Consider the following 12,413-nt stretch of genomic DNA (forward strand, 5'->3'; position numbering starts at 1 on the left):
GAAAAAGAAATAAAGGATATTCAAATAGAAAAGGAGGAAGCCAAATTGTCTCTATTTGCAGATGACATAATATTATATCTAGAAGACCCCATCGTCTCAGCCCAAAATCTCCTGAAACTGATAAGCAACTTCAGCAGTCTCAGGATATAAAATCAATGTGCAAAAATCACAAGCATTCCTATACACCAATAACAGACTTAAAGAGAGCCAAATCAAGAACGAACTGCCATTCACAATTGCTACAAAAAGAATAAAATACCTAGGAATACAACTTACAAGGAACATACAGGACCTCTTCAAAGAGAACTACAAACCACAGCTCAACAAAATAAGGGAAGACACAAACAGATGGAGAAACACTCCATGTTCATGGTTAGGAAAAATCAATATCGTGAAAATGGCCATACTGCCCAAAGTAATTTACAGATTCAATGCTATCCCCATCAAGCTACCAATGATCTTCTTCACAGAACTGGAAAAAACCACCATGAACTTCATATGGAACCAAAAGAGAGCACGCATAGCCAAATCAATTCTAAGTAAAAAGAGCACAGTGGGAGGCATCCCACTACTGGACTTCAAAGTATACTACAAGGCTACAGTAATCAAAACAGCATGTACTGGTACCAAAACAGAGATATAGACCAATGGAACAGAACAGAAGCCTTGGAGGCAGCACAACATATCTACAACCATACAAACTTGGATAAACCTGACAAAAACAAGCAATGGGGAAAGGATTCCCTGTTTAATAACTGGTGTTGGGAAAACTGGCTAGCTATGTGCAGAAAGCAGAAACTGGACCCCTTCCTGACACCTTACACTAAAATTAACTCCGGATGGATTAAAGACTTAAACATAAGACCTAACACCATAAAACCCCTAGAAGAAAATCTAGGCAAAACCATTCAGGACATAGGAGTAGGCAAGGACTTCATGACTGAAACACCAAAAGCATTGGCAACAAAAGCCAAAATAGACAAATGGGAGCTAATCAAACTCCACAGCTTCTGCACGGCAAAAGAAACAGTCATTAGAGTGAATCGGCAACCAACAGAATGGGAAAAAATTTTGCAGTTTACCCATCTGACAAAGGGCTGATAACCAGAATTACAAAGAACTAAAACAGATTTACAAGAACAAAACAAAAAACCCATTCAAAAGTGGGCAAAGGATATGAACAGACACTTTACAAAAGAAGACATACATGAGGCCAATAAACATATGAAAAAATGCTCATCATCACTGGTCATTAGAGAAATGCAAATCAAAACCACATTGAGATACCATCTCACGCCAGTTAGAATGGCGATCATTAAAAAATCTGGAGACAACAGATGCTGGAGAGGGTATGGAGAAATAGGAACACTTTTACACTGCTGGTGGGAGTGTAAATTAGTTCAACCATTGTGGAAGACAGTGTGGTGATTCCTCAAGGATCTAGAAATAGAAATTCCATTTGACCCAGCAATCCCATTACTGGGTATATATCCAAAGCATTATAAATCGTTCTACTCTAAGAACACATGCACATGAATGTTCATTGCAGCACTGTTTACAATAGCAAAGACCTGGAATCAACCCAAATGCCCATTGATGATAGACTGGATTGGAAAAATGTGGCACATATACACCATGGAATATTATGCAGCAATCAAAAACGATGAGTTCGTGTCCTTTGTAGGGACATGGATGAACCTGGAGACCATCATTCTCAGCAAATTGACACAAGAAGAGAAAATGAAATACTGCATGTTCTCACTCATATGTGGGTGTTGAACAATGAGAACACATGGACACAGGGAGGGGAGCACTACACACTAGGGTCTGTTGGGGGGAATAGGGGAGGGACAGAGGGGGTGGGGAGTTGGGGAGAGATAGCATGGGGAGAAATGCCAGATGTGGGTGAAGGGGAGGAATGCAGCAAATCACACTGCCACGTGTGTACCTATGCAGCTATCTTGCATGTTCTTCACATGTACCCCAAAACCTAAAATGCAATTTTAAAAAAAAAACCTTGTCAAAATGATTATTATGCGATGATAACCAATTTCAGCAGCTAAAGCTAAAAGACTTTAGTGATTCATTAAATCCAGAACCTAATACAAAATTCCTTCTAGAACATGTTACTAAAAAACTTCCCTGAATTTTAACTGTCTGTAGTTCAACCAGATAGAGATATTACTGATGTGCCAGCAGAAATTGTGTATGCTGTTTAATGAATCAAGAACAATCTAGAAGCTGTAATGCTGAGAAACTGTTCTACTATAAGGTCAAACTTTCAAAACAGAAAAGTTAGGTATTAATAAATGTATAAGACTGGTTACATTTTTTTTACTACCTCATATTCATTCTTGTATCCTGTACCTTCATTCTATGCTGGTGATATTCTCCTTCAGCCAAATACTGATTTTAGTGGAAATGTTTATTCAACACCCCTGTTTTTTTCTTCTTTCTCTAATCACTTCCCTTGTCTTCCTAATCGTTCTATTTCTGCTAATAATAAAGGCAGGTAAAATGTTCAAAAAAAAAAAAAAAGAAAACGGAGTTTTTCCTTTGGCCATGTATATGCAAATGTATAAGAAAGGTGATATTGTAGACATCAAAGGAATGGGTACTGTTCAAAAAGGAATACCCCACAAGTGTTATTTATCCTGGCAAAACTGGAAGAGTGTACAGTGTTACCCAGCATTCTGTTGGCACTGTTGTAAACAAACAAGGTAAGAGCAATATTCTTGCCAAAAGAATTAATGTGCATATTGAGCACATTAAGCACTCTAAGGGCCGTGACAGCTTCCTGAAATATGAGAAGGAAAATGATCAGAAATAAAAGAAACCTGAGAGAAAGGTATCCAGTTCAACTGAAGCGCCAGCCTGCTCCACCCAGAGAAGCACACCTTGTGAGAACCAATGGAAGGGGCCTGAGCTGCTGAAACCGATTCCTTATGAATTCATGGCATAATAGGTGTTAAAAAAAAAAAAAAAGATCTCTGGACTGTAAAAATGTTTCTCTTCTTTGACTAGAAGTGTGATGTTCTCTCACTAAAATATTCAAATCGAATTTTAATTGTGTCCTTATTTATTATGTAGTGTCTTTACTATTCAAATTTAAGGCATTTCTTGCTGAAAGATGTGAGGTGGCTTATTGCACAACAAGTTACTTAATTGGTTAGAAAATGGACAGATATTATTTATGAAATATTTGTACTGGTTTGAAGATAGTCCCTCTAAATCATCATAAAAGAAATAATTTACAAAACTAAAAAGTAAAAATTTTAAATTTATTTAAAAATAAAGATGACAGTTGAAATTTTTGTTTTCTAAAGGAGTGGCAGTCAGCACCTATATCCATGTCCCACCCTACCGACAAAATCCAGTCCCTAGCCTGTTTTTTGTCCAGCTAGCAAACTGAGAATGGCTTTTTCAACTTTACAGTTGTTTTTTTTTTAAGGAATATGCTACAGAGATCATATGTGGCCCATGAAGCCTAAAACCTTTACTGTCTGGCCTTTAAGGAAAATGTATGCTGACCCCCTGCTTTAACCCATCATTGTTCTTTACTGACACTCATGTAACTTCAAGAGATTACGGTGTATAACGCTGTTCAATTTCACTTCAAATGAAACTACTTAGTCTGTTTTCTGGGTTAATTTTATGACTTCTTCCATGCTGCCTACAAAAACTACCCCCAGCCAGTGCTCCCTGTAGCAACACATGGTTCTTTCTACTTGTCTATTTTTCAATTCTTGTCAGCTATGGGTTTAAAAGTTATATAACCAAGCTTAGCTTCTTAAAAGATGGATTCTGAATGAAGCTACAAACAGATCTTATATGGTTAAATTTTAAATTTTAGTGCCTCAACACTCTGCAGTCTCAGGTATTTTTTTTAAGCGATGTTAACCCTGATGTCTAGAAATCAGTTAATTAGGAAACTTCAGCCAATATACCATGTATAGATGTAATATAAATCTAGATGCATTTTTAGCCAAGGCTTGCAATTTCTGTATTTTTTCTATTTATGCATTGTAAAATAGGTTTTCTCTCCTCTCCCCTCATAAAAATAGCTTAGTCCACATTGACCTAAAATGTTCTTCTCTTCAGAAAATTGCTTTCCATAACTGACAGCTTTTAAAGTTTCTGAACTTCAGAATTTCTCAGTGGAAATGGATTATCATTTAACTTTTCTGCTTTATTTGTTGACCTAACAGGCAAATTTAAAACGTTGGGTAATACTATTCAAATCTATTTATTTCCAATGGAAAAAAACACCCTTATTGTTTGCCTTAAAATATACACAAAGTTCTGTGAGAAGTCAGAGATTATTCTACTAAGATGGATTGAGAACAGTCTCACGCAGGTAACACTTGGAAAGTTTAAGGATATATAGTTTACCTGATGTTAAGGTAAAGAAGCAAATTAAGAGAGCTAAAGAACCTTTGGGGTGGGTATTTGGGATTTGGCTTTGCAGTCTTCCAAATCTCCTGATATTAGAACTGGTGTGCTCTCAGGTCTTGGTTAGGGTTGATCCTATCAGTGTACAAAAGAGCTAACACAGCAGACCTTGAGCCTGCTGCCCTTAGATATACTTTTAAAGTTGACCCCTGGCTGGTATCTGGGAAGTTCGATTTGGGGAATTTTCCCACTATTCCCTCACTGAGTGGCTCTCTGTGCCCTCTTTGTACAATCAATGTGGTTTATGCTAAACACCTGCTTTCCTCCTGCGTTTGGAATTTGGGGATGTGTTCAGGAAGAGGAGCCAATGTGAATAAGGTCCCAGTAAAAACCTGGGGAACTGACTCTAAATGAACTTCACTGGTAGTCAAAGGAAATCACAAAAGAGGCAAGTAGAAGTCAGATTTACAGATGCATTAAGAAGTTAATATAGGGATTTCCACCAACATGGCCTAACAGTAACAGCTCCAGAGTGCAGTTCTCAGCAAGAGTGACACAAAAGGTGAGTGATCTCCGCATTTCCAACAAAGGTCAGGTTCTTTTCAATGGGACTGGTTGGACAGCGGGTGCAGCCCAAGAAGGGCAAACCAAGGCAGGGCAGAATGCTGCCTCACTCAGGAAGTTCAACTGGCCAGAGGATCAGGGTCTCTTCCCCTCCAGTACTATGGTTCAGATACCGCACTTCTCCCATGGTCTTTGCAACCCACAGACAAGGAGATCCCTGCCGGACTGAAAAATGCCACAAATTCCAGCACAGATCTGAGCTGCAGCTCCAGTGGGTGCTGTGGGTTGTCAGCACAGATCTGGGCGGATGTTTCGACTAGCAACAAGAGCGCCTACAGGACAGAACTTCCCACTCCCCAGAAAGAGGGGGAACTGAAAGCAGGGAGACAGGTGATATGGCTTGGTGGGTCCCACACCCATAAAGACAAGCAATCTAAAGCCCTGTAGCTTGACAGTTTCCCAGAGAGCACATCAGTTTGAGCTTGACCTGGGACCATTGAGCTCGGTCGGGGAAGGGCATTCACCATAGCTAATCTTACCTGTGTAAGCAAAAGCCAGAGGAGACTTATACAGAATCCGGACAGAGCCTGAGGTAGCCCAGCAGCACCTCTGCAAGCAGACAAGGGACAGACTGCCTCCTCAAGCAACTCCCTGACCCCTGTATAACCAAAAAGATGAAACATACAGGAGAGCTCTGGCTGACACCTGACAGGTATATTTCAAGGACAAAGCTACCAGAGTAAAGATCAGGGAACAATCCTTGCTGTTCCATAGCCCCTGTGGATCATTTCCAGGCAAGCAAGGTGTGCAGTGGACCTCCAGCAGTCCTACAGCAGAGAGGCCTGACTGTTAGAAGGAAAACTAAACAACAAAAAGAAATAGCTTCAACATTAACAGAAAGGACATCCACTCAGAGACCCCATCTGAAATCAACAACTTCAAAAATCAAAGGTAGATATATCCACGAAGATGGGAAGAAACCAGAGCAAAAAGGATGAAACCATCAAAGACAAGAACACCTCTCCTCCTCCAAAGGATCACAACTCATCACCAGCAAGGGAACAAAACAGGATGGAGTATGAGTTTGAGGAATTGACAGAAGCAGGTTTCAGATGGTGGGTAATAACAAACTTCTCTGAGCTAAAGCAACATGTTCCAACACAATGCAAAGAAACTAAAAACCTTGAAAAAAAGGTTAGACAAAATGCTAGCTAGAATAACCAGCTTAGAGAAGAACATAAACGACGTAATGGAGCTGAAAAACACAGCACAAGAACTTCACAAAGCATACACAAGTTTCAGTAGCGGAACTGATCAAGTGGAAGAAAGGATATCAGTGATTGAAGACCAACTCAATGAAACATAACAAGAAGGCAAGAATAGAAAAAAAAGAATGAAAAGAAATGAACAAAGCCTTCGAGAAATATGGGATTACATGAAAAGACCTAATCTACCCCTGATCAGTGTACCTGAATGTGACAGGGAGAATGAATCCAAGCTAGAAAGCACTCTTCAGGATATTATCCAGAAGAACTTTCCTAACCAAGCAAGGCAGGCCAGCATTCAAATATGGAGAATACCAGAAAGATATTCCTCAAGAAGAGCAACCCCAAGGCACATATTCATCAGATTCACCAGGGTTGAAATGAAGGAAAAAATGCTAAGGGCAGCCAGAGAGAAAGGTAGGGTCACCCACAAAGGGAAGCCCATCAGACTCACAGTAAATCTCTTGGCAGAACCCATACAGGTCAGAAGAGAGTGGGGGCCAATATTCAACATCCTTAAAGAAAAGAACTTTCAACCCAGAATTTCATATCCAGCCAAACTAAGCCTCATAAGTGAAGGAAAAATAAAATCCTTTACGGACAAGCAATTGTGGTGAGATTGTTGTCACCACCAAACCTGCCCTACAATAGCTCCTGAAAGAAGCACTAAACATGGAAAGGAACAACCACTGCAAAAATATACCAAATGGTAAAGACCAACAACATAATGGAGAAACTGCATCAGCTAACAGGCAAAACAACCATCCAGTAACAAAATGGCAGGATCAAATTCACACATAACAATATCAGTGTAAATGTAAATGGCCTAAAGGCACCAATCAAAAGACACAGACTGGCAAACTGGATAAAAAGGCAAGATCCATCAGTGTGCTGTACTCAGGATACCTATCTCACATGCAAAGACACATACAGACTGAAAATAAAGGGATGAAAGAAGATTTACCAAGCAAATGGAGAGCAAAAAAAAATCAGGGTTGCAATCCTAGTCTCTGATAAAATGCCCTTTAAACCAACAAAGATCAAAAGAGACAAAGAAGGGCATTACATAATGGTAAAAGTATCAATGCAACAAGAAGAGCTAACTATTCTAAATATATATGCACCCAATACAGGAGCACCCAGATACATAAAGCAAGTTCTAAATGACCAACAAAGAGACTTAGACTCTCAAAAAATAATAGTGGGAGATTCTAACACTCCACTGACAATATTAGACAGATCAATAAGACAGAAAATCAACAAGGATATCCAGGACTTGAACTCAGATCTGGACCAAGCAAACATAATAGACATCTACAGACCTCTCCACCCCTCTACAGAATTTACATGCTTCTCAGCATCACATCGCACTTACTCTAAAACTGACCACATAATTGGAAGCAAATCACTCCTCAGCAAATGCAAAAGAACAGAAATCATAACAAGCAGTCCCTTAGACCACTGTGCAAGAAAATTAGAACTCAGGATTAAGAAACTCACTCAAAACCACAAAACTACATTAAAACTGAAAAACTTGCTTCTGAATGACAACTGGATAAACAATGAAATGAAGGTATAAACAAAGATGTTCTTTGAAACCAATGAGAATGAAGACACAATGTACTAGAATTCTGGGACATATTTAAAGCAGTGTCTAGAGGGAAATTTACAGCAATAAATGCCTGAGAAGCAAGGAAAGATCTAAAATCGACACCCTATTATCAAAATTTAAAGAGCTAAAGGAGCAAGATAAAAAAAACTCAATAGCTAACAGAAGACAAGACATAACTAAGATCAGAGCAAAATTGAAGGAGACAAGAGACCCAAAAACCCTTCAAAAAATCAATAAATACAAGAGGTGGTTTTTTGAAAAGATCAACAAAATAGATTGCTAGACAAACTAATAAAAAAAAGAAAGAAGAATCAAATAGGTGCAATAAAAAGTGATAGAGGGGATATCACTACTGATTCCACAAAAATATAAACTACCATCAGAGATTAATACGAACAACTCTATGCACATAAACCAGTAAATCTGGAAAAAAATGGGTAAACTCCTGGACACTTACAGCCTCCCAAGACTAAATCAGGAAGAAGTTGAATCCCTAAATAGACCAATAACAAGGTCAAAGTCGAGGCAGCAATTAATACCCTACCAACCAAAAAAAGTGCAGACCCAGATGGGTTCACAGCCAAATTCTACCATATGTAAAAAGAGGAGCTGGTACCACTCCATCTGGAACTATTCAAAACAATACAAAAAGAGGGAATCCTCCCTAACCCATTTTATGAGACCAACATCTTCCTGAAACCAAAACCTGGCAGAAACATAACTAAAAAAGAAAACTTCAAGCCAATATCCATGATGAACATTGATGCAAATATCTTCAATAAAATATTGGCAACCCGAATGCAATAGCACATCAAAAAGCTTATCCATCATGATCAAGTAGGCTTCATCTGGAGCTGCAAGTCTGGTTTAACATACCCAAATCAATAAACGTAATCCATCACATAAACAGAACCAAAGACAAAAACCAAATGATCATCTCTATAGATGCAGAGAAGGCCTTTGACAAAATTCTACAGCCCTTTATGCTAAAAACTCTCAATAACCTAGGTATTGATGGAATGTATCTCAAAATGATAAAAGCTATTTATGACAAAACAACAACCAACATCATACTGAATGGGTAAAAACTGCAAGCATTCCATTTGAAAACTAGCACTAGACAAAGATGCCCTCTCTCACCATTCCTATTCAGTATAGTATTGGAAGTTTTAGCCAGAGCAATCAGGCAAGAAAAAGAAATAAAGGGTATTCAATTAGGAAAAGAGGAAGTCAAATTGTCTCTATTTGCAGACGACATGATTGTATATTTAGAGGATCCCATCATCTCAGCCCAAAATCTTCTGAAACTGATAAGCAACTTCAGCAGTCTCAGGATACAAAATCAATGTGCAAAAATCACAAGCATTCCTATACACCAATAACAGAGAGCCAAATAAAGAATGAACTCCTATTCACAATTGCTATCAGATATAAAATACTTAGGAATATAGCTAATAAAGGATATGAAGGACCTCTTCAAGGAGAACTACAAACCACTGCTCAATGAAATAAGAGAGGACACAAATAGATGGAAATATATTCCATGCTCATGGTTAGGAAGAATCAATAATGTGAAAATGGCCATATTGCCCAAAGTAATTTACAGATTCAATGCTATTCCCATCAAGCTACCATCGACCTACTTCACAGAACTGGAAAAAACCACTTTAAACTTCATATGAAACCAAAAGAGAGCCCGCATAGACAAGACAATCCTAAGTAAAAAGAACAAAGCTAGAGGCATCACACTACCATCCTTCAAACTATGCTACAAGGCTACAGTAATTGAAACAGCATGGTACTGGTACCAAAACAGAGATATAGACCAATGGAATAGAATGGAGGCCTCGGAGGCAATGCCACACATTTACAACCATCTGATCTTTGACAAACCTGACAAAAACAAGCAATGGGGAAAGGATTCCCTGTTTAATAAATGGTGTTGGGAAAACTGACTAGTCATGTGCAGAAAGCTGAAACTGGACATCTTACACTAAATTTAACTCCAGATGGATTAAAGAGTTAAACATAAGACCTAACACCACAAAAACTCTAGAAGAAAAGCTAGGCAGTACCATTCAGGACATAGGCATAGGCAAGGACTTCATGGCTAAATCACCAAAAGCAATGGCAACAAAACCCAAAATAGACAAATGGGATCTAATTAAACTCCAGAGTTTCTGCACAGCAAAGGAAACAATCATTGGAGTGAACTGGCAACCAAAAGAATGGGAAAAAATTTTTGCAATCTACCCGTCTGACAAAGGGCTAATATCCAGAATCTACAAAGAACTAAAGCAGATTTAAGAGAAAAACACATACCCATTCAAAAGTGGGCAAAAGCTATAAACAGACACTTTTCAAAAAAGACATATATGAGGCCAAGAAACATATGAAAAAATGCTCATTGTCACTGGTCATTCGAGAAATGCAAATTAAAACCACATTGAGATACCATCTCACACCAGTTAGAAAGGCAATCATTAAAAAATCTGGAGACAACATGCTGGAGAGGATGTGAAGAAATGGGAACATTTTACATTGTTGGTGGGAGTGTAAGTTAGTTCAACTATTGGGGAAGGCAGTGTGGTAATTCCTCAAGGATCTAGAGATCAAATTTCCATTTGACCCAGCAATCCCAGTAATGGGTATATACCCAAAGGATTATAAATCATTCTATTATAAAGACACATGCACACGTATGTTCATTGTGGCACTCTTTACAACAGCAAAGACCTGGAACCAACCCAAATGTCCATCAATGATAGACTAGAAAAAGAAAATGTGGCAAATATACACCACAGAATACTACACAGCCATAATAAAGGATGAGTTCGTGTGTTTGCGGGGACATGGATGAATCCGGAAACCATCATTCTCAGCAAACTAACAGAAGAACAGAAAACCAAACAGTGAATGTTCCCACTCATAGGCAGGTGTTGAAAAATGAGAACACATGGACACAGAGAGGGAAACATCACACACTGGGGTCTGTTGAGGGGCTAGGGGAGGGACAGCAGGTGATGGGAAGGTTGGGGAGGAATAACATTGGGAGAAATGCCTGATGTGGGTGATGCGGGGAGGGAGGCAGCAAACCACCATGACATGTGTATACCTATGCAACAATCCTTCAAGATCTGCACATGTACCCCAGAACTTAAAGTGCAATAAAAAAAAAAAGAAGTTAATATATTTCTCATTGAAAGGGAAGAAGAATTAAGGAGAATGGGGCATTTGACAATATTAAATATTACAGAAGGGTTAAGGAGCATGACTAATAAGTTACCAAATCTTGATATGAGTAGTTCTCTGATGATTATTATTGACAGAGATGTGTAAGATAATTAAATCATAACTTCCTTACATTTTAAGTATCTAGTGTATATAATCAACACTTTCATTAATGTATGGTGGTATTTATTTTAAAATGCTATTTCTATTGGACACTAAGTTTTTCCAAGCTGATCAAAAACAACTATTTAGTACAATAGACCAACAATGAAAATATTGCCATTGTTCTTTTTAATTCAGTTGGCATAACAGATCACTATGAATTAAATTTTCAGATAGTATACAGTTCATGAGAAAAAGGCATAATTGCCAGAAATATAATTTGTTTCTATGCCTACTACTTATCTTGTTCACTCATTAAAATCAGTTAACATATTGAGGTCTTCTACTATGTTCCATCACTCTTCTGAGTATTGCAATTCCAAATTTCTGAAACCTTCTCCCCGATCCCTGAATCTACATTCTTGTTTCCTCAAATAAAGTGTTGTGCTGAGTTCTACAAAGCCCTGGTTCGGGATTGAAAGATATATTCCTCAGCATGGTACTGTTACAAGAACAGACACACCAACCAATGGAACTGAATAGAAAACTCAGAAATAAGAAGACTGCAAACCTACAACCATCTGATCCTCATCCAACTTGACAAAAACAAGCAATGGAATAAAGATTCCCTAATAGGTTTAATAAATGATGCTAGGAGTGCTGGTTAGCCACATGCAGAAATTTGAAATTGGACTCCTTCCTTACACCTTACACAAAAATTAACTCAAGATAGATTAAAGACATAAATGTAAAAATCCAAAACCATAAACTCTAGAAGAAAATCTAGGTAATACCATACAAGGCACAGACATAGGCAAAGATTTCATGACAAAAATGCCAAAAGCAATTGCAACAAATGCAAAAAAAGGCAAATGGAATCTGATTAAACTTAAGAGTTTCTGCACAGCAAAAGAAACTACAATTAAGTGAATAGACACCCTACAGAATGGGAGAAAAATTTTGCAATCTATCCATCTGACAATGGGCTAATATCCAGAGTCTACAAGGAACACAAACAAATGTACAAGAAAAAAACAAACAACCCCATTAAAAAGTGGTCAAAGGACGTGAACAGACACTTCTCAAAAGAAGACATATATGTGGCCAGCAAACATGAAAAACAAACCTCAACACCATCACTTATCATTAGAGAAATGCAAATCAAAACCACAATGAGACACCATCTCATGTAAGTCAGAATGGTGATTATTAAAAAGGCAAGAAACAACAGACGCTGGTAATGCTGT

The sequence above is a fragment of the Callithrix jacchus genome, chromosome 2, assembly GCF_049354715.1.
Source record: "Callithrix jacchus isolate 240 chromosome 2, calJac240_pri, whole genome shotgun sequence".
Lineage (NCBI taxonomy): Eukaryota > Metazoa > Chordata > Mammalia > Primates > Cebidae > Callithrix > Callithrix jacchus.